At 46.3% G+C, this 26,188-nt stretch overlaps 1 protein-coding gene across 5 annotated transcripts in view; it reads right to left on the bottom strand.

The window, feature by feature from the left end:
- The window catches only part of LOC147747817 (dimethylaniline monooxygenase [N-oxide-forming] 2-like), a 232,893-nt gene that overhangs the window by 149,237 nt on the left and 57,468 nt on the right, over positions 1–26,188 (bottom strand). Inside the window, exon 1 of one of the 5 annotated variants that reach the window (XM_086956185.1) lies at positions 12,541–12,660. The exons of 3 other annotated variants lie outside the window; for them this stretch is intronic. The gene's annotated coding sequence lies outside the window, so the exon portion shown is untranslated. Of the gene's footprint in view, positions 1–12,540; positions 12,661–26,188 lie in introns of those variants that run through there. One more of the 5 variants, XM_086956192.1, reaches the window with a different exon arrangement.

Below are 26,188 nucleotides of genomic sequence, written 5' to 3'. Positions count from 1 at the left end.
GTGGTGATAGTCGACAGACACGACTTGCTCAGCTACTCTGGCTAGGGTGACTAGAATTTTAAAGCCAAAAACCAAGACATTTCACAAAAATAGAAGAAGGACTACAATTTTACTTCAAGCGATGAGAGCGCTCCTCAGCAGAGAATTACATAACAGGCAGTTAGAACATACATAAAATGCAATTTTGTAAACCCAGTAGCTTGCCTGTTAATTAAATTGCTTTCTTGAAACAATTGGTAACTATCCATGCTTTGTAAAACATAAAAAATACCTCCCACCGTTTTCAGTCGACCCTCTTTAAAAACGGGTGTAAGAGCTACATTTCTTGAAATTTGCTGGGACATCTGGTTAAAAACGGGGACCGTCCTGGCAAAACGGGGACGCCTGGTCACCCTAACTCTGGCCCCAAAAACAGTGCCGCCCCCCAGCTACACCACTGTTCTGTGCCTATGTGTTGCCCCGATGGGTTGTACTCAATTATCAAAAGAAAAAGGATTAAGTATTTTTGAGGCACTACTCCAAACAGTAAATAGACCAGTAGAAGTAATGTACTATGCATAAACGTTATCGCTAAAATTCCATCCTGTTGTCAGGCAGACTGTCAAAGATGTGTAGACAAAATATAACTTACACCTGTGTAATTTGCGTGATTTCAGGAATTTCGTGATACACTTGTTTTGCTAAATTCCTGAAATGATGCCCTGGCACCAGTTTGTATAATTACACCACAGTTCCCAAATCTATAACTCTCTGTGCCAAATGCCTATTATCTTTTTGCCACCAGATCATTAGTGGGTCAAATTCATAGAGCAACTACACTGTCTGCCAGTGACCAGTGCGGGCCTCTGGGTTGCTCTCTACAGAGCATTTGCCCCGGTTTCCTGTATCCAGCATATTCCTGTGGGTTGCACCGTGGTTGCTTTAGGGTGGTCTTTACTTAGCATTTAACATTGTTGCCTTAAACCAGTACCTGTTTTTGGTGAAGATTGAGCCAGTGGTGTCTTACCTGTTTGGGCCAGTAAAAGCATGATGGCAGTGTGAAAATGCCTACCACTCACTTACATCTTTGCTTTAACCCCTTCGATGCTATTGACGGAACGGTTCCGTCATGAGCATCGGTTGGCCTGTGCTCATGACGGAACCGTTCCGTCATGAGCCCGTTGGCTCATTAGAACGTTCAGCACAGAGCAGGAATCTGCGCCGCGCTGATGCGGTTAACCACACTCCCTGCATCCTTCTCGCTAGGTTTTTTAAGGTGAGGTTTTCCTTCCACAAAATCGCTCATTCTGAATTAACAGTAAGCACTTTGAAAAGTGCACAGGTATGTCCTGCTAGAATGCACATGTTCATGATACAGCACGTGGGCAGGTGATTGCTGAGGAGGAAGCTGATTCAAATTTGTTGGACTATGTCATGTGCAATAAAACTGGTATCAAGATAGTTTCTCATGAAATAAACAGAGAGAATGAGGTGATATCATGAAATTGTATATGCACAAGGCACCGCTGTGTGCCTGTTTTATGGGACCTATGGAGCAGCAATGCACCCGGCATCCTCTTCACCACAGAGACCTGGCTCAACCCTTCATACGCTCCCCACATCGCTACAGCAATCATGGCAACTACAAGATCGTTTGACAGGCTCACCTTCACAAGTCAGGAGGAGAACTCTCTATCATCTACAAGTAATCGATCAAATGCACAACATCCACAGAGAAGATCCCACCCCATTCATGGAACACCCACACTTCAAGCTGCAAATCTCTGAAAAATACACCCTGTATGGAACCCTCACCTACTGACCACCCACACCACAAGCCACCTTTACCAACCTTATCAACAACTTTGTCACTCCACTATCGACTCCAGAGGTTACATTCTCCTTGGTGACCTCAAGTTTCAGCTGAGAGACTGAAACTACTCCTGCGCCACAGCAGTCCTCAAACGCCTGAGCAACATCTGGCTCACCCAGCTCATCAAAGAACCAATACACACCAATAGACACACACTGGATCCCATCTTCACCATAAGGGACAGCATCAAATACAACTCCACCACACAGATTACAAGGGCCGACCACTCCATCATCCACCTCCAAATCAACACACCTTCAGTCAACACCCCTATCAGATTCCGCACTCCAAGCCACAGCTGGTGCAAAATCAAAGAAGCAGACTGGCTCAGCACCCTCAGCACTAATCAGCCTAGCCCCCCAGACAACCTCAAAAAGGACATCAGCAACTGGATCTGATCTGCGTGGACTCCCTTGCATGCATCAAACCCAACAAGCATAATAGATCAAACAAGCATGCCAGCTGGTACACAGAAGAATTCTGAGATACCAAATGACAGTGTAAACAGCTGGAAAGGAAATGGAGAACCAGCCACAGCCACCGCCGACAGAACTTCCGACAAGGTTGCATTCAGACGCCATCACCAACAATTTAGAGACACCAAGAAAAAGGCACAAATGGACCGCAATGAAGGAAGCTCCCACAGCTGCAAAGAGATCTGTTTGATCATCAAGCATTTCACCTCACCCTCAGCCACTAAAAGCAGCATTGCTGCCTCCCTACAACTCTGTGGAAACCTATCCAATGTCTTCCACAGCAAAATCGCAAACACCTATAGAAATATCACACATCAACCCACACCCAGGTAACTCATCACTAATCTAGATGGCCACGAACCGAATAGACAACCCTCACCAGAAACAACACAGCAATAATCATGCGAACCATCCACTCAGGGGCCCCAACAGGCCCCTTCCCCCACCACATCTACAACACAGGATCATTACCAATCAGGACCACCCTGACCTACATTATCATCACCTCCATCATGTCCGCCACTATTTTAAACAAATGAAAAATGTTGCAGAAATCAACGCTCTCCTGAAGAAGGCCACAGCCAACCCAATGGGATTCCACCTGGTGGCTGTCAGAGCTACAATGAACACCCACAAACCACACAATATCAAGGGATCAACCTAGACGACAAGCTCAACATGACTAACTTAAGTCAATGCAGTGTGCATCTCCTGCTTCCACATCCAATGCATGCTGCGAAAGATCTTCAAATGGTTGCCTCAGAGCACCAGATGAACCGTCACGCAAGAACTCATCACCAGCAGGCTGAACACTTTCTACAACAGTATCTGCAAATAACTGCTACAGAGACTTCAGACTATCCAGAACACCACCGCAAGACATGTACTCACTGCCTATACTGCATCCACATCACACAGCACCTCAGGAAGCTTCACTGGCTCCCCATTCACAAGCGCTGTCACCTCAAACTTCTCATACACACATACAAAGCTCTACAACACAGTCCAGAATACCTAAACAATCAATCAGTGTTTGTGATAGGTGTATCAAAGGGTTACCCAAGAGGCCCAGTCCTACTGTATGATTCTCTTATCAGCCCCAACTCTGTCATGAGATGTGCCCAGGCACCCTCCAGTGACCACTCTCCGAATCAAAGAGTGCCCTTTGAAGTGTGCTGAATAGCCTGCCTTTCTTCCTCCAGTTGGTGTCCAATCCAGCTCACAGGAATGAAGCTACTCACAAATAAGTCTGTGGGTATTCCTCCACCTCCTCATGCTCCTCTAGTCAGCCCAAGGTCGCTCAAAAAGAACCCAGAATCTTCCATGTATTGTACCATTCACAGGCCCACATACACCCAGAGCTTACGTACAACACGCAGGCACTGCACAGCACTATAAACTAAGTTGATTTAGGTCAAGGTTGAGTTAAGCATACAGCAACGGAACGTTACAACCAATCAATCAATAAGTATTTGCATAGTGCTACTAATCACCTGTGAGGGTATGCAGGCGCTGGTTTGCAGGACTCAGTCAAAAAGACAGGTCTTGAGTCACTTCCTGAATTCTACCAGCGAGGGTGATGTTCGGAGGTGAAGAGGAAGGCCATTCTAGGACTTGGCGGTAAGGCAGGTGAAAGAAAGGCCTCCACTGTTGGATGTGCGGTGACTGGGCGAGGGCAGCAGAGATAACGTTTCTAGATGGTTGGAGGAGGTTTAGGTGGCGGTTGAAGTATACTGGCCCTAGGTCATGGAGAGCTTTGTAGATGTGTGTCAATATCTTGAATTGGTATCTTTTCCGGATGGGGTGCCAATGGAGGTTTCTAAGGTGTGGAGTGATATGGGTCCGTTTGGGCATATTGATGATGAGTAAGGCTGCTGAGCTCTGTATCATCTGTAGTCTGCTCATGAGTTCAGTGGTGGTTCCTTTGTATAGTGCTTTGCTGCAGTCCAGCCGCCTGGTGACTACAACTTGAGTGATGGTTTTCCTTGTGCCACTGGGGATCCATTTGAAGATTCTTCGGAGCATGTGGAGAGTGTGAATGCAAGTGGAGGCGACTGCATTGATCCATCCGATCATGTTGAGCTTGCTGTCCAGGTGATGCTGAGGCTGTGTGGGTTGTTTTGCAGTGTGGGAGTGAGTTCAAGTTCAGCAGGCCACCAGGTGTCATTCCAAGGAAAGGTGTTGTGAGCAAAGATCAGTACTTTGTTTTTGTCAGTGTTGAGCTTCATACAGTTGGCCTTCATTCAGTCAGCAACATTCTTCATGCAGTTGTGGAAGTTGGTCTTCGTGTTGGTGGGGTCTGCTGAGAGCAAGAGGATGAGCTGGGTGTCTTTGGCATAGGATATGATGCTGAGGTTGTGGGTTCTGCCGATGACTGCTAGAGGTGTCATGTAGGTGTTAAAGAGGGAGGGGCTGAGGGATGAACCTTGAGGGACCCTGCAGATGGTGCTTTTGTCAAAGGCAGTAGCCTTTCACCGCTATGAGGGTAGCACTTTGGGTGCCCCTCCCGATCCAAAAAAATCGCAATCCCTGAGACAGAACCATTTCATGATGCACATGCATGATCTGTGTTCGCCCATGACCACAAAAATCAGCACCAGAGATCCAGACATCATTGCAGCTAGGGCACTCAGGGAAGGGGTAGCCGCAAGAACTAGGGAGTGTAGCATGGGGAGCCTTGTAATAGAATAAGTGACAACATGTACTCATTCCACTACTCTGTCCTCCATGGATATTCCTACGTTACAATATGAGGGACTTGTCAGTCCCAACAGACATCAAGGGCCATAAAGCAAGAAAGAAACCTGGACTCCCGATCCCCAATACACAACCACTAACTGGGATGCAGTGGGCCACTCATATCCCTGGGCCCTTGTGCTAATGCATCTGATGCACTATTGATAGCTACGTCCCTGTATAGAGGACTAAACGCAGGCAATTGCAGTGGAATGATTAAAAAGAATCATCCAAGAGAGCACTTTCAAGACAAAACTGTCAGAAAACCAGGCAAGCTAAAAATACAGCACTAGGCCTTAATAGATATTGCACGTTTTTATCTTGCCTTTTAATGCAGCCTGTGAAAAGTTGGCCTGGTATATGCTGTCCACTAATTAAAGTGTGCACCAGTCCAAACAACCCTTATGGTGATTTAAGAGATCAAAGATAACCTTAGAAAGCTATCCAAGTTATAGCTGTGGAGAGCAGAGTTAAGGCTTAGTCTTGAAGGAATGTTAAGCAGCTTTTTTTTACCAGAATGCAATCTTATTGTATTGGTTAAATGAAAGGAGAACCAGTAGTTATAAGAATACATAACTATTATTATAACACCTTAAATACCTCACAGTATCTGCTCCACTCAGATAAACACAAAGCACACAATACTGTAGCATAGAAACAATCGTAAGTAGCACTAATACATAGTGGGTTCCCAGGGGAGACCAAACCATATACTAAAATAGTGGTATAAGAACCACGATTCGAGTCAAGACATTGTCAAGAATGTGTAGAATCGCTGGTACCCCAAGGAACCACCCAAGGTGAGTAAGTAGGCACCCCGCGGAGGACGGCTGCAGTGTAAGAATACGACTGCGTGCTACATACAATTCATTGGGAGAGTCTGGGTTGCAATTTTAAAGTTAAAAGACCCTTCCCAGTGGATTACGAGCAAATCCTTTGTAACATAGAGTTTTGGAGAGCCACCCCACCCATGGATACAAAAGTACCAGAGTTACCGATCCCAGGGAAGCCGGGTGCATAGGTCTGAAGTGGCGTCGGAAACTGCTGTCGTTCTCAATGGGAGTCTTCAAAGAATGCCACTGCTGGAAAGAAGAAAGGTGTTCGGTGGAATCCACAGGTGGATTCTTTATGGAAGGAACCTGAAAGCAGTGGGGACAGAGTCTGGGTTACTCAGGATTGACCAGGGGCTTGCTAGACGAATGCCCACTGATGTTGGATGCTTTAGGTGCGAAGAAGGAGACCTTGACTCTACAGCTGCAGGGACCAGGAGACATCGAGGACAACCAGGAGCTGGATACAAGCTGTCCTATAAAGGATGTCTAGTGCTGATGGGTCGGTGTCTGGCAGGAGCACCAACAAGCCTGGTCAACGGCAACCCACAAATAAGGTCAAGAAAGGTTATGGTCAGGCCCAGAAAGACCCAGAGGACTCACCACAGCAAGGGAAGTCAGGGCAGGCCTGAAGTAACCAGGGGTGCCCAAGAAAATCAGGATTGTCCCTCAAATGAACCCACAGACCGAAGGCCCAGGAATCATGAGGGGACCTCTAGCAGTTTCAACAAACAACAGCTTGCAGGGCACAGAGTGTGAGGAGGCCAAAGTCCTTGGAACTAAATGTGCACAGAGGTTGGGGCTATCGACAGCCCAGTGTACAAAGTTGGGGAACACCATGTCCTTTGTCCAGTTTCGTGCCAGAGCAGGAGACAATGTCTCTCAGAACTGGTTTGAGCTGTACTATGCACAGGGACACCAAATGTGCCCCTTGTGCAGACTTTCAGGTACCCAACCAGCTCCAATGCACTAAATCCTGTCTGGGAGGTGTTGTTACACCTCCATGTGACAGAATGCCTATTGTGCTGCCTTCCCCTGCTTGAGCTTGGCTCAGCAGCAGGAGGGCAGAAATGTGTCTCTGGTTGGCAGCGACGATTTTGGGCTGTCCGGGTCGAGAAGGCTTGTACAGGGAAGACCAGGGCCCCCACGAAGCTTGCTTCTGGTGGATGGAATCATACCTCTCACAACAGTTACCGGAGTGGAGGTATGATTCCAAGGTGTTTGATACCAAACAAAACATGGTTTGTTGCACCCGTTTTCGAGATAGCATTTTACGCGAGAATATAATGCACCTCTACCTGGGCTGCGTCACTGACAACCCTGTAGAATGGTCTCCAAAGTCTGCAGGGGTGCTCGGCTCATGCAGGGGCACCCTCTCACACAAATCCCAGCACCCTGCCTTCAGGATAGTTAAGGTCTGCTATAGGGGTGACTTACATTTATTTATTTATTTATAAAGTTTTTGAGTGTAGTGACCTATAGATATAGTAAACCTATATCTAAAGCAAGTAGTGCATGCTCCATCCTACACAGGCTGCAATGGCAGACCAGTAGTTCCATTTTGTATGGCCTCTCATGGGTGGTATAATACATGCTTCAGCCCATGGGAGGCCTCTGGGGTACCTATGCCCTGGGTATATGTGTGCCATATACTATGGACGTATAAGGGTACCCCAGTATCCAATCTGGAGTGTACCTAAGTACATGTCATTACATGTTAGGGAGAAAACAGATAGACTGGGGTCCTGATTAGCAGGATCCCAGTCAGACCCCTCAAAAACCAGAAAAACCAGAAAAATACCTGGCAAAAAGTGGGGGTAACTAGGCAGTCAGATCCTACCTTCCTACACAACTGGTTGCTGTACCATGTTGCACCAAAACTTAGAACATTTTCCTCTGATTGTTGCAGTTGGGACAAAGAAAGAGCAGCTTTGTAGCTAAACAGGAACAGGAAGTGCACCAATGTTACACAGTGACAGTGAGTAGGGCCAAGCTGGGCAGTGACAGTGAGTGGGGCTAAACTGGGCAGTGAAAGGGGCGAAGCAGGCCAGTGACAGCAAGTGGGGCCATTGTATGACCAAATGCCTCCCCCTTCCCCTCCTGCGCGGTGCTTCCCACAGACACTGGAACCTAGCCTACATATCAAGCCATATTGCAGTATTTGTGGCAGTATTTGTGGCGTTATTATGTCATATTAGGGTTTCTTCCTAATTAGTTATTTTTATTTTAGAAAATGCTTCTTTGTTTTTTTGGTGTTAACATTTATTATTTATGTGCAAATGTGAGTATGTTCATATATTGCTTGCACAATTATCTCATCACCACTACACTGTAGCAGTTGTTAATCACTACATTATGCTTATGCTGTCAAAAAACGTTTAACATTAGGTTATTTGTGTGGTTTTGTGCACGATGAAAGGCAGCACACATTTAAAAATATTTATTTATGTTTAGGAAAAAAAAGCGGAAGAATTTCATAACTTAGGTGTTGATATAAGGGGAATTATAGAGCATAGAACGGCAAATTTTGTGCAGTTTATATTGCTTCAAAATGTGTTCCTTTTTACAATTTTACAGTGCCTGGCATAAGCAATAATATATTCTTATTATTATATTAACACATTTTCGGAGCAGCAATATGCTGTTGTATTTTAAGTTTAATTTCGATTAAAATGGTTACATCTTTCTCTATCTTCCTTTCTATCTATTCTATACAGCTCTCATCCCTATCTATTCACCATGCTATATAATTCCACTACACAAATATACCTCACAACACAGAATTACACCGCACATAATTCCACAACTAACAATTCCAATACATCCCACTTAATTCCAATTCACGCCACATACATCCACTCCAAACCAAAATACATGGGTGGGTAAAGACATTGTCATTTACAACTCTAATAGCTCTAACTCTCACAAATGCGAGACCTATTGCATTGCAAATGCTTGTTTTCTAAGTTGGTGAGTGTGCTGCAAGTGCAATTAGTCAGTCAGTCAGTACTATATAGTAGTAGGTATAGGGCATGAGCCTTTGCAGTGCATTAAATGGAAAACAATAAGTGCAGGTACTCACCAAAAGGAGTGGTGGTCTGGGGTGGAGTTTGTGATGGACATAAGGGTGTTGCTGAGTGTAGGGCTAGGTTGTTGACCTTTCTAAGCGTTGTATGCGAGAAATTGGCATGTACTGTAAGAATGTTTAATTTATCTGTCCATGGTTTTTACACAAATAACCATTTATATAGTACTTATATAATAAGTGCTTATTGTTACTAACCAAAGTCACTCTTCTTTAGCAAGTTTAGATTAACAACATATTGAGTGGAAAGAAAGCAAGGTTACCAACGTATGCATTGCCGTTTGCATCTATTTCCTTGTACTCGATATTCAAGAGTAGAGTCAAACCCACTGTATAGAAAGTGTCACATCCTGCTGCTCTGTACCCGAGTGAAGCCCAGGTACGATCCGGTGATGGATGTGTCGTTTATGATACAGGGATACCTACAGCATATATCTCACACTTCTTTAACTTTTCAGTTTCTGGCAAAATGTTATGTTATGGTATTTTAAATTTATAAGGCGCACAGCTACCCCAAGGGGTTTCCCGGTGCCGATAACCATATGTCCTATAGCCTTTGGCTCTAGTATGCTTGACAACATCCTCTTAACACGTGCCTATTCGGCATAGGTCCCTTGCCACCCTTTCTTGAGATGGATAGCACTCAGTCAATGATTTAAAGCTCTCCTGTCCTCTAGAACCACACCAAGCAAGGGCAAGCAGCCATCTTGAAATCTAGTGTCACAATAGATATAAATGTAAACTTTTTGTCATGCTGTGATCTCTTCTTAAAATTCATGTTCATAATTTTAATTTCTTCCAGAATTGAACAATGAGCTTCTGGGAACCATTTTACAGTTGGATCCTGATATACTCATAACTAGAAACAACTCCCAAAGGAATTCTTATGCGGTTTATATTATTAGTAAAGAGAAGCAGAATTTAAGAGCCAGATATTTGAAACTTCTTTCCACTTACAAACACTGATTCTGAGTTTGTGACTGCAAAAACTATTTCTAATTTCCTGAATTTACTTCAAGAGTCTTTAAATTGTTACCAACTCCTAAAACTGGCGCAGAAATGGGTACCGATTTGGTATTTGGATGGACGGTGTTTTGGGTGTCCCTTTCAAATATGGAAATGGTGCCATATGTATCCGTGTTTTGCAACCGGAATTTTAGTTGCAAATCAATGAAAAGTTACTTATTCCCTAGTTCGTATCGTAACTTGTTTTTCCCAAGGTAAAGGTTCTTCTTCAGAACCCTTCCACCTTGTAAATTGGTATAAAAGTTTAATGGGGCCCCTAGGCACTCTCACTGAAACTTTTAAGAAAATATACCTTTTTTAAGTAGCCATATTTCCTTTATGGAAATTGGACGGCTTAAAAAGGTCAGCCGCGGCCCATACAGGTAAGAGCAGTGGGGTGGTGGGGCCGGATGAGGGGGGATTTCGACCGACGATGACCAGGGCAAATATTCTATTTATTTAATTTGCCCTGGTCATCATCCGTCGAAATCCCCCCTCTCCCGGCCCCCCGCCCACCACTCTTACCTGTACAGGCCGCGGCTGTAAAAGGTTTTCTTTATTTAAAAGCCATCACAGGCATGGGGGTGTGCTGACTCTTGCAGGCCACTATCCCTGTGATTGGCCCAAAGTTTCTATTTTTCTAATATTGGTGGTGACCATTTTTATTATAAAATTATGACAAATATAATGGTGCCTACTATCTAGGAGTTATTTGCTTTTTTCCTGAGAAAAGTCGGAGAAAGTTCCGAACATTTTGTGAAAAATTCGCAAAACTAGCCTTTTAGATCAAAGTATCGTTTGCCACTAACTCATGCAACTTTATTATAGTACGCAAATGTTTACCTTATGTAAAAAAGTTACAATAGCTACAAACAAAAGACTGATTCGAGCAGAATGCAAAATGTAAAGAAAAGGTACACATTTTGCTAATGCAAAATTCAGGAATTTTGCTTGTTTAATTGCAATGATGCCCATACCTACTCCTAGCCCACCTCACTTCATAAATAATGAGTTATCAAATTCATTACAGCCTTGTGAAGAAGGCAGCAGGATTAGGCAACTATTTTAGTTCACTCTCGGCGTGTATCTTTCAACTACACCTCTGGCATTAGAGATATGTCAGGACTCGTTTTTGAACCTGCTCCCAACCATCCGCTTTTGTTATCACAGGCCCACCACAAATGTCCCGCTTACTTACAACTTATTCCTTCTTTTCATACAGGTGCAGCCCTGGGGCTTCGTGGGACTTAGGTGTAACACCAACTTTAGGGCAGTACGACTGGTGCCACTGCACTAGGCTCCAAGCTCGGTGGACGCCCATTTTCCCTCTAAAATCACCTGCCAAGGCACTGGTTACATCACCCTTAAGACTGCACTTTGAGCACCCTTGTTGATTTTCCAGTTACATTACATCGGTCATCGTGGAAATAAAGGACAGACAACAGAGCTCACTTCAAGCAGTGGCAAATGGCGCTGTCTGGTGGCTAGACTCTGCACGTGGATTAACATACGTTCCAACCCTTCCAATTCGGACGGTAGACTACCGATCTCAAGGCTAGTTTCCTGCCTCTCGATTCCTGTATGCAAATACCCGAGGGACTGGTCTTGTATAACTCGGAGTATGTACTCTAGAGCTAGTAAACTGCTCCTGCAGGCCAGTGCACAACATTGTTGGCACGTTCTCTCTGCCTGCCATAGCACTTTCCAGGTAAGGAAAATAAAACATATATTTGCATTTCTTATATACGATCCTGCAGCAGCACACTTGCAAGCCCCATAGCTAACAATGCACCCTATTCAGGTCAATGGGAGAAATATATTCTACCGATTATGGGGCATATCATCAAGGCGGCGCAATAAAATTATCGCCACTTTTGTGTCCATTTTTGGCCGAAAAGCGGCGATAATTTTATTGCATGATCAGCAAGGTTACGCTATCGCGTGAATCCTTGCCTCAGCGCCTGTTTCCCAACGTCCAGCATCTCACCGCTAATGAGATGCATAGTGGGCGTTCCTCAGTGAAATAACCGTAGAAATATCGCTAACACGAACAACTCCTATCAGCAATCAGGGCGCAAACCTGCGTAGCGCCGATAATAATATCGCTAAGTGCGCTTATCGCAGCTTTGTTTACGCCTGCTTCAGAAGTGACTTACGGTTACCCATGTCTTCCAATGGGAGGTGGATTGTAGGGATGAGTCTGCCCTTCACTATCAACAAGGTTCTCATTTTCACCTTCATGTTATCGATGGGTTTCCAGCGATAAGCGCACACTTTCGCCGCTATCGCTAGATTTCCTATTGCATCGGAGATAGGCTTTACTGATAGCACGTGATCTCCGTGATAGGATCCAGCGATAGCCAGCGTTAAATTGTAACTCGCTAAGAGCGGTCAGCGATATTTATCGCTTCTTGTTCATGATATGCCCCTATGTTTTTTTAAATCTCCCATTTTTCTCTTCTAAAATGTTGGCATGTATTGATTAATATGTTATTTATGGAAGCCCTAGCCAGGAAAAAACTGCACTAATAATAATATAAATTAGGAACAACTTACCTACTTACACTAGCGGGAAGTGCAGCTTTGGATTGTGTGTATGCAGCTCGTTGAATGACGGACTCAGATGTTCTCCTCCAAGGTCCAGCTGTCCTGTGTGAAGGTAGCAAATAACTGCAGATCAACCAGGCAATGTACCCAGCCCTGCAGTGGCATCGTCTCGGTCTCCCCATACACCATCTCATTATTAGCTGTGCGGCTCCTCCCGGTTAATCAGTGATTTATTCGGCTTATGCAATGTGTGTGGTTGCAATGCTTTTCTCAAGTTCAGCAGTTACAGTCCTGTAAGTCACTGAGGTGTCATCATGACCGTGTTGCAACCACATTTGAGAAACATGGCGGAAACACTGAAGGACATCATGTAATGCAGCCTTCGGGGTCATGGGTTCAAACCGCCAGCCCACCTCAGTGAGATTAAAGGACAGTAATTAATACACGGGTAACTGTCTAGTGGTGTAACACAAAATGATGCCCCCTCACTGGAGAATGTGATGAGGGGCCACTGAGCTGCACATATCTGGCAAATAGGTCAATTAAATGAGCATTGAGCAAAAATGTGGGTAATAGTGACATTTGTGGTACTACGAACCAACACATTCTGTAGAAGCAACCTGTGTATAAAAACAAGTTATTATAACCTAGTACGTGTCGGACTGAGACAGAAATATGCCTGGGCACCAAATTAAAAGTGGACCCCCTTACTTATTCAGCCAGCCAAAAATGTGGACAACATTTGCAAATTAGTACAGGTTTAAATTTGTAAAAACAATCCGTGTTTTGCAGGGTATGGGAGACCATATTAATATGTGCACAGGTGTAGCTTTGTCAGTAAGATTGGGGGGGGGGGGGAGCTTCAGATCTTCCAACAATCCCGCTGGCATATAATGTTACAATACATTATACGACAAGTACGGCGCACAAGAGGGGCTGAAGAGGCAGGGGAAAGGGAAGGAATGCGGATTGGTAGAGGTACTATGTGAGAGAAGACACACTATTTTGCAAAATAAATCATATTTTTGAAGATTTTCATTTCAAAACAGAAGGGGAGAGTGTGTGTGCATTGCTGTCTGTGAATATGTAACAATTCCATGTGGAATCCAACAGACACCTCACCATACCCGACTGAAAGCACCTGTACCCAAGTATGTAACAGAAAATACAATTATTAGGGGGTGTAACACCCCAAAAAGCCCCCCTGAAGCTGCACCCCTGAATTTGTGTTTGAGGCGGGCAATCTTTGTGGTAATATCAGTGAAATCAACAGGAAAATCTGACCCACCAGACCAAAAACCTACCGATAACCAATCATAACAAGCACTGGCATTGCCAATAGGTCTCGCAGTAGGAACGTTGGAGCTATTGGTTTTGTAAATGACAAAGCCCTTTATGTTTTAAAAATAAAAAAAAATAAAAGGCATTGTTATTTGCAATTATAATAGCTCCAACTTTCCTACTGCGAGACCTATTGGCAACGCCAGTGCTTGTTGTTTTCTTTCATTGTCTCTATGTTGTTGCCTCTATGGTGTCTAGTTTGTACTTTTGTAATTTTTGTTACTGGGTCTTGAAGCTTGGCTTATGGCACTATAATTGAACATTATAAATAAAACGAAACTAAAATCTGAACCATTTGTTGCCTTGACTCTGAAGAACCAACGCCAGCAGGGTGAACGTGACACAACGCACTGCTGTGAACATGGAACCAACAGGTTTCTGCAGCGGTGACTCAACCCTCTGAGCTGCCTTGCCATCTAAAAGGTTAATGTTCTCATAAATTCCTGCCAAAGAGAAGACCCCCTGTGGAGTTTTTGACATTTTAAATGTAAAAGATATTGACTGAAAGAGTAGGCAAATAAGTGGCCTCCCTACTGTGCCTGGCCAAAGGTGAACCGCTTCTGGGCGCTACTGCGTGGATTAATGCTCTAAAAAGGTGACACAACTTCGGCACTGAAATTGTAAGTGCGAGGCTCATCACACCTGGTCAGTGTGCATCAGAACCGGTTCGATAAAGAACAGCGTTGTGCTGCGCCATGAACGACTATATTATGTCAATCAAAATTCAGCATGGCTCTGCGGACCTGTAGGGATTGTAGACGAGCAGAAAAAAATGCACGGAAGATGGTACTCCTCCCCTCCCACCCCCATAAAAGGCCTATCTGCTGTTTGTTTTACACGCCATGATCATTCAACCCATGGCCTCTCAGCAGAGTCTACCCACGGTTGTAATCGGGAGCATCCATCCTGTGATTACCATGCTGTCTCTTGGCAGTGATATCCCAGCGCCAAGAAGCCTTCTGGGTGCCATACGTCCCTTTTAACAAGTCGCTCTAAGATGAGATTCGCACTGCTCTCCACTGGGTCTGAGGCTGCGAGCGGTCACTCGCTCACTAGACAAGGTGGCAAATGTTGACGGTTTGATTTGGTGGTGTATGTGACCTTTGAACTACAGCTCCTACACGCCCACCAAGGCGCTGCCTGCCCGGGGGCACAAATAATACTGCCTCAGTCACAGAGACGGGGGCTGAGCCGCCTGTTGTGAATTGGGAGCGGGGGTCAGACGGCATGCTGTCAGAAGAGAATTAGCAAAGATTATGTGATTGAATGTTTTCTAGATTCACAAACAAGGCGAGAGGGGCGTCTAAAAATATTAACGAAAAGAGTAAACACCTCAAGAAAAGATGTGAGGAAATCAGGTGGGAAAAGGAAAAGATTAAAAAAAAAATCTTCCCTTGTATGATGAACCACGTTGTCCTCTTTACCTCGAAAATGTCCTAAAGTGTTTTTTTTTTACGTCTGGTCCTTTAAGCACTTTTAAAGTCTGCGTGCCAGGATGCACAAGTAAGGTCCAACATGATCTGGTTAATATACCTTACGTGTTTGCAGAGAGGCGCTGCGGCGCCCCGTGAGACCTCGGATGTACACAGCGATTCTGCGGAGCCGAGCCATTCTGCGCTTTCGAATCCTCAGGGGCGTGGCTCCGTCAACAAACGAGGTGCCTCTTACTGGCCACATGAATATTCCTCACGGGCATGGCTCCGTCAACAAACGAGGTGCCTCTTACTGGCCACATGAATATTCTATAAACCAAAGGCATTTTACCCATTAAGAAAATACATAGCAGCATCACTGTAGCAAAGAATACTTTTCATGCGCACAATAATGCATCGCGTCGCTCTCTGTCGTTGCACATGCCCCCCCCCCCCTAGTAAAACCCAACACCAAGGTCAAACTCCATGCACAGCTCCAGCTCACCTGAAAAGTGGGGTCGAGTCACAAAGGTCAGGAGAGGGGTGAGGGGATGAGTATGTTACACATGGTAAATTACGCATCTGAGCATGCCTGGCGTAAGAAGTTTTCACGATACCGTGACTGGCACTCCCTTGAGGCTAGTTAAGGCAGCATCCTCGGCGCACCACCGCGTGGTGGCGCTATGCATGAAGAAAAGGCCCGAAAACTGCCCTTTAGTGGTTGAAGAGCGCTCCAGCGGCAAGGTCGTATTTTGCCTGGCGTGATGAACAGTTTGGCTCTGTTCTTGCTGATTTTATTCCTGCAGCTCTTTCCTAAGAGACCCGCCTTTTCCATGAAACGTAGGCATATGTACAGTATGCACATAAAACGCACCCGTATGATGAGACAATGTACGCAACGCTTACCTTACACATGCCTAAGTTCATTACTGGTGCAAGCTCACACTTAAAATTCAAAAAGCACAATCAATCTGTTACGTAGACCCTTTTTAAACTCAATGAATCAATGCACTTCATTCCGTTACCCGTGGTATCTTTGCCAGGCCCGGGCCACCACGATATATTTATTTATTTATTACGGGAGCTATGTAGCGCCAACATCGCCACTTGTGCAGCTCAGCGCTTTACATCACACATGGAGAAATTGAAATCCCGGACCGTAAGAGAGAATGAAGGCGTTAAGCGGGCTTCATTTCTGCATCGGGTTTCTGAATCGTGTGAATGTTACAGAAGCATTTGTCACATGTTCGGCCTTGTATTTTTGCTAATTATTGCGGCGCACTTATGTATTTATCAGTTCACTTATTTCTGAAGCACATCTTTACAGCACTGAGTTGGGGAAGCAGCTTAGTTGTTCCGGATGTCTGTTATTCGACTTGCAAGTAATTAAGTGCAAGCCTCAGTGTTACAAACCGGGAACTCTACCTAAGAAGACTTTAGCTGTTGGTTTACCCACAGTGGCAGGGAGTAATACTATACGTGAACCACTTACTGGTGGGGAGGGGCTGAGCCCGTGCACGGGATTGGCAAACAGTAATCGGTTTTGCATCTCGCATGACTCGAAACAACAACATCTCGTGCTCATTTACATCGCTGACGCAACTTCTTAGAGTAGCACGGGGGAGGAGAATGAAGACATTACCTTAATGCACATTGCCTGCCACATAATGTTTTCTCAGCGGTCTCGCCAGACGTACAGGGGCAATCCGTGGGGGAGAGAGCGGAGGGGTATGGTGTGTGGGGCCCGGCCTGCCGGCCGGCCAGCCATATGAGAGCGGATGGGGATGGTGTGTGGGGGCCGGCCTACCGGCCGGCCAGCCATAATTAATTAGGGGAGGAGAAGCCTTAAGGAAGGAGAAGCCGCAGAGCGCACGCTGGGCGAAGCCCTTTGATGTGCTGTGCGGCCGTGAATGCGCGTGCTTGTTTGGTCACATGATTCACGTGAACTCAAAGAAAACCGCAGCGCAAGAAGCCCTTGGTTTGACGAGGATTTCGAGCACTTGAATTCTCGCTCCGCTCAATGCGCTTGCGCGCATTGATAGGTCACGAGACCTAAAAAACAGCTCACACACTGACCTTATAGACCAGCGCTTTGGTACCGACAGATTACCCTACTGACCAACCCGGCTCTGGGATCACTGCGTTCTTCCTGTGCTCGAGTCGCCTCCAGAATGATAATTCAGCGAGATGCCACACCGATGGGGTATACACAAGCTCAGAGAGATGGCAAGTGAACACACTGAAAATACCACAGACCAGAGGGGCAGGCACTAAAGGGGAGATGATGTGGGGAATGGGACTGACCAGTGATGCAAGGGACAGAGAAATGAGAAGGGGGAACAGGCTTACTCATTGTCAGCTCAATCACACTCGTTAGGTGTGAATCTCGCATCTTGGAGCACAGTACTGCTCTTCACAAATCCACATCTTGGAGCACAGCTTGAGTCCCACACTGTAGTACTCTAGTAATGCACAGTCTTTCATTGTGTGTGCCCTACACCTTCTACTGGAAACAGCCTGAACAACGAATCCTTAACAACGAATGTATTAAACAACGAATCCTTAACCACGACCTTTACCAGAACCACGACCTCATTAACCACTACTCTACACGAACAACATGTATGCTGTCTTATTAGGTTGTTTCTCACACCACACTGCACAGTGTCTCTCATTTAGGTTAAGCCCATGTGTGCACTTAGCGGTAAGGCTTGAAGGTTGTCTTGTATTGCTATGTAACCAAGGACGTGGGATGCTATGCTCACTTTTGGAACGTTGATAAGGGGTCTGTGAGGCACGCCATACATATGTGTTTTTTTCATATCACAACCCTAGCCATAAGGCAGCAGAGCACTGTGTAGGGTGTAAGCATACAGTCAATAAATGATAGGAGAGATAACTGAGCTATAGGAGCAGAAGTATACTATTACTGAATTCTGATGCAGGGTTGTTTGAAGAGCTGCTTCTTAAAATCTTTGCTAAATTGGAGCAGCGTCTGGGGCAATTCTGATGGTTACGGTGATGTTCTTCCAGATCTTGGGTGCATAGATGGAAAAGGTTAAGGTGTGCCAGCAGTCACAGAGATGGTGAATGTGTCTCCAAGGGAAGCGGGGAGAGGAATAGGGTAGCATTTGAAATGATGCAGCTGGTTTTGAAGGTCATGCTAGCAGGCAAGGGGAGTTAATGGAGTGCCATCAGGATCGTGGTTATAAAATCATATCTCTTCAGGCCCTGGATGAGACTTGCTGCAGCATGTACAATGTTTTTAAAGTGTAAAGAAAGGAAACAAAGGGGCATGGCTTGGACAGCCAACATGGTGGATGCACTCTAACGAGGCTCCGCTTGTCCACGCCAAAAAAATAGCAAAAGACATATATATCCTGATCTGAACAGAGCAAATCAACTATCCCAGAAGGCAGGAAGAGCCACTACCTGTCCGGAGCCGAGGTGCACTGGTGATTGACTGCGCATCAAGTGCTGCGGCCGACTAAGAAGAGGCGCAGATCCAGGCCCACTGGGTACTGCGGCTGCCACCACCTGTATCCGGAGGCCGGTGTGAGGCCCGAAGAACGGTGGAGGACTCTCGTGCCCCTGAGGCTGAGGAGGGGCAGCGGGTGGCCGCTGCAGCAGGAGGGGGGTCCGGAATCCTTTATCGATTAAGCACACAGTGGGCCCGTAGCAGGAATGGGCCAGTCCAGCCGCCGGCGCGGCAGTGCATCAGAAGCCCCCGTTGCATGATCGCGGTGATGTGCCCCCTCGTCAGATCCGGGACACATAATTGATAAAATTGTGCCAATTGTGCGTTGGCGGGTGTTGGGGCAGGGCCGGCTCTGAGATGGTTGCACAGGGATGCCGCATCCGGCGCGGCGACCCAGCTGTGGCGCCATACATGAGAAGCCCCCTGAACTTTGGTACGAAGCCTGCGCCTGGTGGGTGTAACCACATGAGCCCCACGCGGCGCAGCACAGCAGTGGACACAGGAGCGGCTGAGGGGAGGCGACCTCCCGGCTGACCATGAGCGATCAGGGGCCGAAGAGGTGGTGCCGGGCCTGCAGGGCCGAAGTGACTCCTTCTGGATCCTTGCCCCCTGCTGCAATCCGGGAGGCTACTCCCACCCACCATAAGCAAAGATAAGTATGGTGGTGTTGGCTCCAAATAAAGCACCCTTGATCATTATTAAACAGCCCCTGGTGGGGATGCCAGAGGTGATACTTGTGGAGCGACACCCGATAATGCGGCGCTCCTGGCTGCCATCATGGAGTCAAGGAACGCTTTGGGCGCGAAAATCGGTGCTGTAGGTTCTGAAGTCTCATAACTGCATCCCAGAGACAGAAACAATCATCTCAACAGTCGAAGATCAAGTAAAGACCCTACAAAAAAAGGTGAACAAACTAGCGGTGGTGGCGTAGGAGATGGCCTCACAAGTAGAAGATGCTGAGGGCCACGCCAAAAGCAATAATCTGTGGTTCGTGGGTTTCCCAGAGGGCTGCGAGGGCACCTCCATGGACCAATCCATTACTTAATGGTTGAGGTCTTTACTGCCTAAAGACATGCTGTCTTCTTGCTTTGTTGTGGAAAGGGCACATCGGGCGCTCAAAAAGAAACCCCCCACTGGGACCATCCCCCTCTGCCTGGGACGACTCCTGGTGGCCGCCTGCCCTGGGCACCGCCCACAAGCCAACGGACCAGGCACGCAACCTAGGCTTCATCTTGGACTCCTCCCTCACGATGACCATGCAAGTAAACGCCATCTCTGTTTCAACACCCTGCGCATGCTCCGAAAGATCTTCCGGTGGATCCCCACCGAAACCAGGAAGACGGTCACCCAGGCCCTCGCCACCACCACCTTTCCTCCCTCGCCACCACCGACTGAACTACAGGAACACCCTCTATGCCGGTACCACAGCCAAACTCCAGAAAAGACTCCAACGGATACAGAACGCTTCTGCACGTCTCATCCTGGACATCCCCCGTCACTGCCACATTTCCGCTCATCTAAGAGACCTGCACTGGCTCCCCGTCAGCAAGAGGATCACGTTCAGACTTCTCACCCACGGACACAAGGCTCTCCACGACATGGGCCCCAAATACCTCAACAGCCGCCTCACATTCTACACGCCTACCCGCCAGCTCCGATCCGCCAGCCTCGCTCTCGCCACCGTCCCACGAATTCGCAGAACCACCGCCGGAGGAAGATCCTTCTCCTACCTGGCGGCCAAGACATGGAACTTCCTATCCACCCACCTACGGCTGACCCAGGACCATCTCTCCTTCAGGAAACAACTCAAGACCTGGTTTTTCGAGCAGTAGCGACTCCCCCTCCCCCCAGCGCCTTCCTCCTGTATTTTGTCTGACCTGTTTTTGTTGGTTTCATGACTCTGGGCACTTTACCACTGCTGATCAGTGCTAAAGTGCATATGCTCTCCCAATTGTAAATTGATGTATGGATTAGTGACTCCATGATTGGCTTATTTGATTTGCTGTCAGACCCTAGTACAGTGCACTGCAGGTGCCCAAGGCTGATAAATCAAATACTGCTGGTGGACTTGCAGCACTGGTTATGCCACCCACAGAAGCAGCCTTTAAAGTGGGTCTCAGGTCTGCCATCGCAGAGCCTGTGTGCAGTCTTGTACTGCATTGTTGACTGGGCAAGTGCACCCATTCGCCAGTCCCTAAACCTTCCCTTTTCTGCATATTAGTCACCCCTCTGGTAAGCCCTAGGGCAGGGTGCATTGTAGGTAAAAGGTAGGACATGCCCTGGTGTGTGTGTGGCATGTCCTAATAGTGAATTACAGCCATTTTCGTTTTTCACTATTGCAAGGCTAGCTGTTCCCCATAGGCCCGAATGAGCAGTTTGATTATAACATTTTATAATCCTAACTGACTCAGGAAACTAGGAAGAAATTTGAGTTTAGTTTGCCTGAATTCAGAATGATAAAATACATCTTTTAGTGTAGTTGGTTTTAACATTCTGTGTTTGAAAATACCACTTTTAGAAAGTAGGTATTTTCTTGCCTAACTGTCAAAGCCTGCCTCTGCTAGGTTGTGTATTCCTTGCCTGGAGTTTGAGTGACAGGGGCTGGGGGATTCCAAGAGACAGGGTGAGTCAGCACAGGGCTGAATAGAGCTATCTGCATGTAGATGGGTGGGAGGAGTTGCACCTGGGACCTGAATAGGGCTGGGCCTGCTTTCCACAATGCTGGCTCCACCTCCTGTGGTTTGTCTGATGTCCCTGGCCCACACTGTCAAAGGAAAGAAGGAGTTTTGTCAACAAAGTGCTCCAGGACTGGCCGGAACTGGTTTGGACTAGGTACAGACACTCTCAGCCTCCAGAGACAAAGGATTTTGGTGTATACAAGAGGGAACCCAGACCCCAGAGAATTAGATCACTTTTGGGAAACAAGAAGAACCTTTGCTGAGGAGAGGAACCAGAGAAACTGAGGAGGAGACTATCCCTACGCTGAGTGCTGTTTGGGGGATTGGCCCGAAGTGGTTGCCTGACAGTTAAAGAAAGGAGAAAGGACTTTGTGCTACTTTCAAATCAACTTGTAAAGGATCCCCGAGGGCTTGAGATAGAGCTTGCCTCCTGCTGAAGTCTCAGGGACAACCAGCTCCCCTTCCTAGCCTTGCTGGGAACTGAAGTGCCTGCTTTTGAGCTGGGCCTTCTGAGAGACTGCGTGTCGCTGGGAGCGGGACTCAAGACGAAGAAGCGTTTCGCCGCCGCACCCGTTGTCGTCGCATCATCAGAGAATAGTGTGGCCGTCGCAGCAGACGCCGTTGCATCACCGAAGAAGAATGCCGCCGCTGCCGCTGTCTCCATCGCATCACCCGAAGCGCCTCACATCAACGGAGAAGAGAGTCGCCATCACAACAGATGCCGTTGCATCACCGGAGAAGCGTTTCGCGGCACAGAAGAATCGTTGAGTCGCCGCACAGCCGCCGGGCGTGCAAGCATCGTGTCGCGTCAAGAAGAAGACGCCATTTTGCTTCATTGCACCGGATCTTCATCGCATCACAGTGCTGCTGGTCGTATTGCCAAAGAAGCACAGTAAAAAACCGACGCATCACCTCCCCACACAGAGAAGAACCAACACATCCCCTACGCAGCAGTAGGGACCCGACGCATCACTGTTCTTGCGTGTAAGGAACCGACGCATCACCTTCCCTGCAACTCTTTCGTTGTATAGCGTTACGCATCCACAGGTACATTGAACTCAAAGTGTCGCATTTTACATCTAGAGAAAACTAAACTATTTCTACCATTTTAAAAAGTACTGTATCGTGGATTTTTGTCGTTTTTGGTCTTGTGTTAAGTCTATATAAAAATTCTTATTTTTATACTGCAACTTGTGTGGTGTCCATCTGTAGTGTTGTCACTGGGTTACCGTATGTGTTCACACATGCTTTACACACTGCCTCTGAGATAAGCCTGCCTGCTCGTGCCAAGTTACCAAGGGGGTGAGCAGGGGTTATTTTTGGCGTGTACCCCCTTACCCTGACTAGACTCAAGGGATCCTATTTGATCAAAGGTACCTACCTCTGCCAACTAGAGACCCCCAAATTAAACAGTAGCGAAACACAGTTTGTTACGGGAATGACATTTGATTATAACAATTCTATATTGGTCTGAAATGAGACTCACTGGTAACCTCTACACCACATAGGGCCTGATTATAACTCAGGAAGCATGAAATTACCACATGCTTTGATGCATTATTTTGTGTCCTACTGATTATTAGGGGTTAGGTTTTTCTGCACCCAGATTGATTGGGTGTGGAAGAACCTGACCTTATTTTATCTGCCAGAAAAAAGCAGCCAGTGAAATGGCGTGAGAGTTTGACTGCAGCAGCCACATGAGCAATGCACACTTGCCCAAACCATACACATGCCTTACAAGAAGGCTTGTGTGAAATTTGCGTAATTTTTTTTCACATATTTACATGGAATTTCAGGAAAAATATCTGAAATTACACATAATGCAAATAAGCATTTAGCTCTGTATTTTAATGTGAAATGTTTCCTTGAGTCCATTTTAGACGCGAGGATGCATTTTACATTTTTAAAAAATTGCGCCAAAACCATATGTACAGCAAGCAACAACTGCTTGCGTACTGGTCATTCACATTATTCCAACATATAATTATGAGTTATGGCATAGCAGCACAACTTCAGGAATTTCACATGACAAGAGAATCACAAAATTCCCGATGCCTACTTGTGAGCTCAAGCATGCTCCCAGATCTCTTTCCTCCATTAGAAGACCGGTTAGATTGGCATACAACATGATGAAAGCACAACTATGATGTCCATGCACAGCAGCAAAACACTTCCCACAAAAGTCACGCTTCAACCCCACACTCATTCAGAAAAGCACAGACTACAGTATGATGTGCTATCCAACCACCCAAGCGTTTCAACACATCATCAGTGGTATAAAGCATTTTAGAACATGGAATGTTGGGAGCTCCATTGTAGACAATGGAGTCCTCCCTGCTTCTACAGGCCGGTAAAGGCCCGCAGAGAAGCATTTCAATGTTCTACAAAGGCTTCTCGAAGCTCGAGGGGATTTATATCCCTTCAAGCTTCGAGAACCCTTTGTTTAATTTGTTAGAACATTCTGCCCTCTAGTGGCAGAATGTTCTAATAGCCTTATAGCCCTTTGTTGCAGAAGAGTGACCTTGTATTATGCGGAATAAAATACCCTGTGCCATGCTTTAAAAAGATACTACAAATCGCTTCAGAGCTTCATAACCTTATAAAGGAACTCCTTGGTGACTTGCAATATCCTTAAAATGCACGGTAAGGGGTACTTTTATTTAATATATAAATGCAATTACAATACTATATACTAAAATTCTCCTACGGCATTATGTGCATTGAGTGTCAAGAACTGTACCCAAGTGCAGCCACAGAAGAGCTCTGGCAATGTCACAAAATTGTACAGTCAGTGCTGTCTAAACAATTGAGAGAGTGCCTTTACATCAAATTGTGCCCTGCCACAGTGCAAGAAATTTTATTGCAACAATGTGAGTGTTGTCAAGCAAAGTGAGTGATTTCACAAAACAGTGAGCGCTAGACATGGTTTCGGTTCCTGTCTCCCTCCCCAGCGGATGGTGTTACCTCACCTGAACATGTGCGGTAGCGGGAACTGACGCAGGACTCTCTTTTCCGAGCGTTTCCACTTTTCAGAATGGTGCAGCAGAGAGTGGCTTTTATAAAACTGCCCTCAGGTAGCTACGGTGACACACTCCACCCCAGCCCATGTGACCAAGATCAGAATGGGGTGAAGAGGAGGTGTTGGGCTATTGCCGCCATGGAATCAGTATACCCTGTAACACCGGGTTCCTCTCTAATAGCAGACATACACGACACATTCTTCCATTTGATAAAACCGTACTTTATTAAATCAGTTAGGGCAAATAGAAAACCTCCCATTAAACAGGCAAGGTGGTTTAACAAGCAGTGCAGGGCAACCAGACTGGAGCTGGGCAGGGCAATCAAAAGCAGGGATAAGGCTCTGATTAGCACTGCTAGGAAACAATATAAGGAGAATATTTGCAAGGCTAAGAAACTTTGGGACGAGGAATATTGGGAGGAGTTACTTGAGGCCTCTGGGCAAAAAGACTCAAGACTCTTTTGGAAAATTATGAAATGGGGCAGAGGTGGTACGCCAAACAATCCCGATAATAATGTTAATGAAGCTTCATGGGTCGAGTATTTCCAACCTCAGTATGCGGAGAATAGGGATATAATGGACATTGAACCAATCCCTGTGGTATTATCCAAGGGAGACTTATTCTCAACTAAAGAAGCAGAACTGGTAATTTCATCACTGCAGGGGGGGAAAGCTCCAGGGTTGGATGGAATTCCCTCAGATGTTTTCAAACACGATAAGGTCCGCTGGGCAAAATATGCGACTGTGCTGGGAAATGCCCTTGCAAAAGGGGCAAAAATCCCAGATGTATGGAAGGGGCAATTATAATTCCGATCTTCAAGAAAGGTGATCGGTCGCTCCCGGCAAATTATAGACCTATAAGTTTGCTGGCCACTATCCAGAAAGTGGTGGGCAAGATGGTGGTCGACAAACTTATGGCCTGGGTAGATGAAAACAATGCCTTATCCCCCTACCAGGCAGGATTTAGACGAGCTACCAGCACGGTTGATCAAATTTTTCGTTTCACTATGCTGCGGTGGGGGACTGTACTCTTTGGCGAGGGCAGCATTTATGTAGCATTTGTAGATCTGAGGGCTGCCTTCGACCTGGTGCCCAGGAGTATGCTGTGGGGTGTCTTGAGCAAGATAGGGGTTCCACTTGAATTGCTCACATTAATAATGCGCCTCCACGAAAGCAATTTCGCTAAAGTCCAGTGGGGGAGGAATGGGGAATCATCCATCAATTTCCCAGTCGAGCGGGGGGTACGTCAGGGTTGTGCCATGGCACCCCTGTTGTTCTCCTTGTTCATCAATGGTATAGTCGATAGGATGTTGGATGCGAGGGTTGACGCACCTTCGCTGGCGGGCATCAGGGTTCCGATCCTGATGTTCGCCAACGATACTTTAATTGTGTCCAAAACCCCGGCAGGACTCCAGCAAGCCTTGAACATATTTGATATGTTCTGCAAGGAACGGGGTCTCGAAGTCAATGTAAATAAAACTAAGCTGATGGTCTTTGGGCAAAAACGCCAAGCCCAACCCAGGGTATCTCTGAACAGTATTAGACTAGAGGTAGTAAATGTTTTTACATACCTAGGGGTGGAGATATCAAGTAAATTTGGTTGGTCAAGACATATCGAGAAGGCGGTTTTGAAACATCAGCAGATTTCAGGAGCGCTTCGAGTGGAACAAGCAAAATCTAAAACCAGGCCTATTAAACCTGTTCTCATGGTATACGACGCAAAAGCCTT

Source organism: Lissotriton vulgaris, chromosome 1_1, assembly GCF_964263255.1.
Source record: "Lissotriton vulgaris chromosome 1_1, aLisVul1.2, whole genome shotgun sequence".
Lineage (NCBI taxonomy): Eukaryota > Metazoa > Chordata > Amphibia > Caudata > Salamandridae > Lissotriton > Lissotriton vulgaris.
Note: the sequence above shows the minus strand (reverse complement) of the source record. Positions and strands in the feature narration are given on the sequence as shown.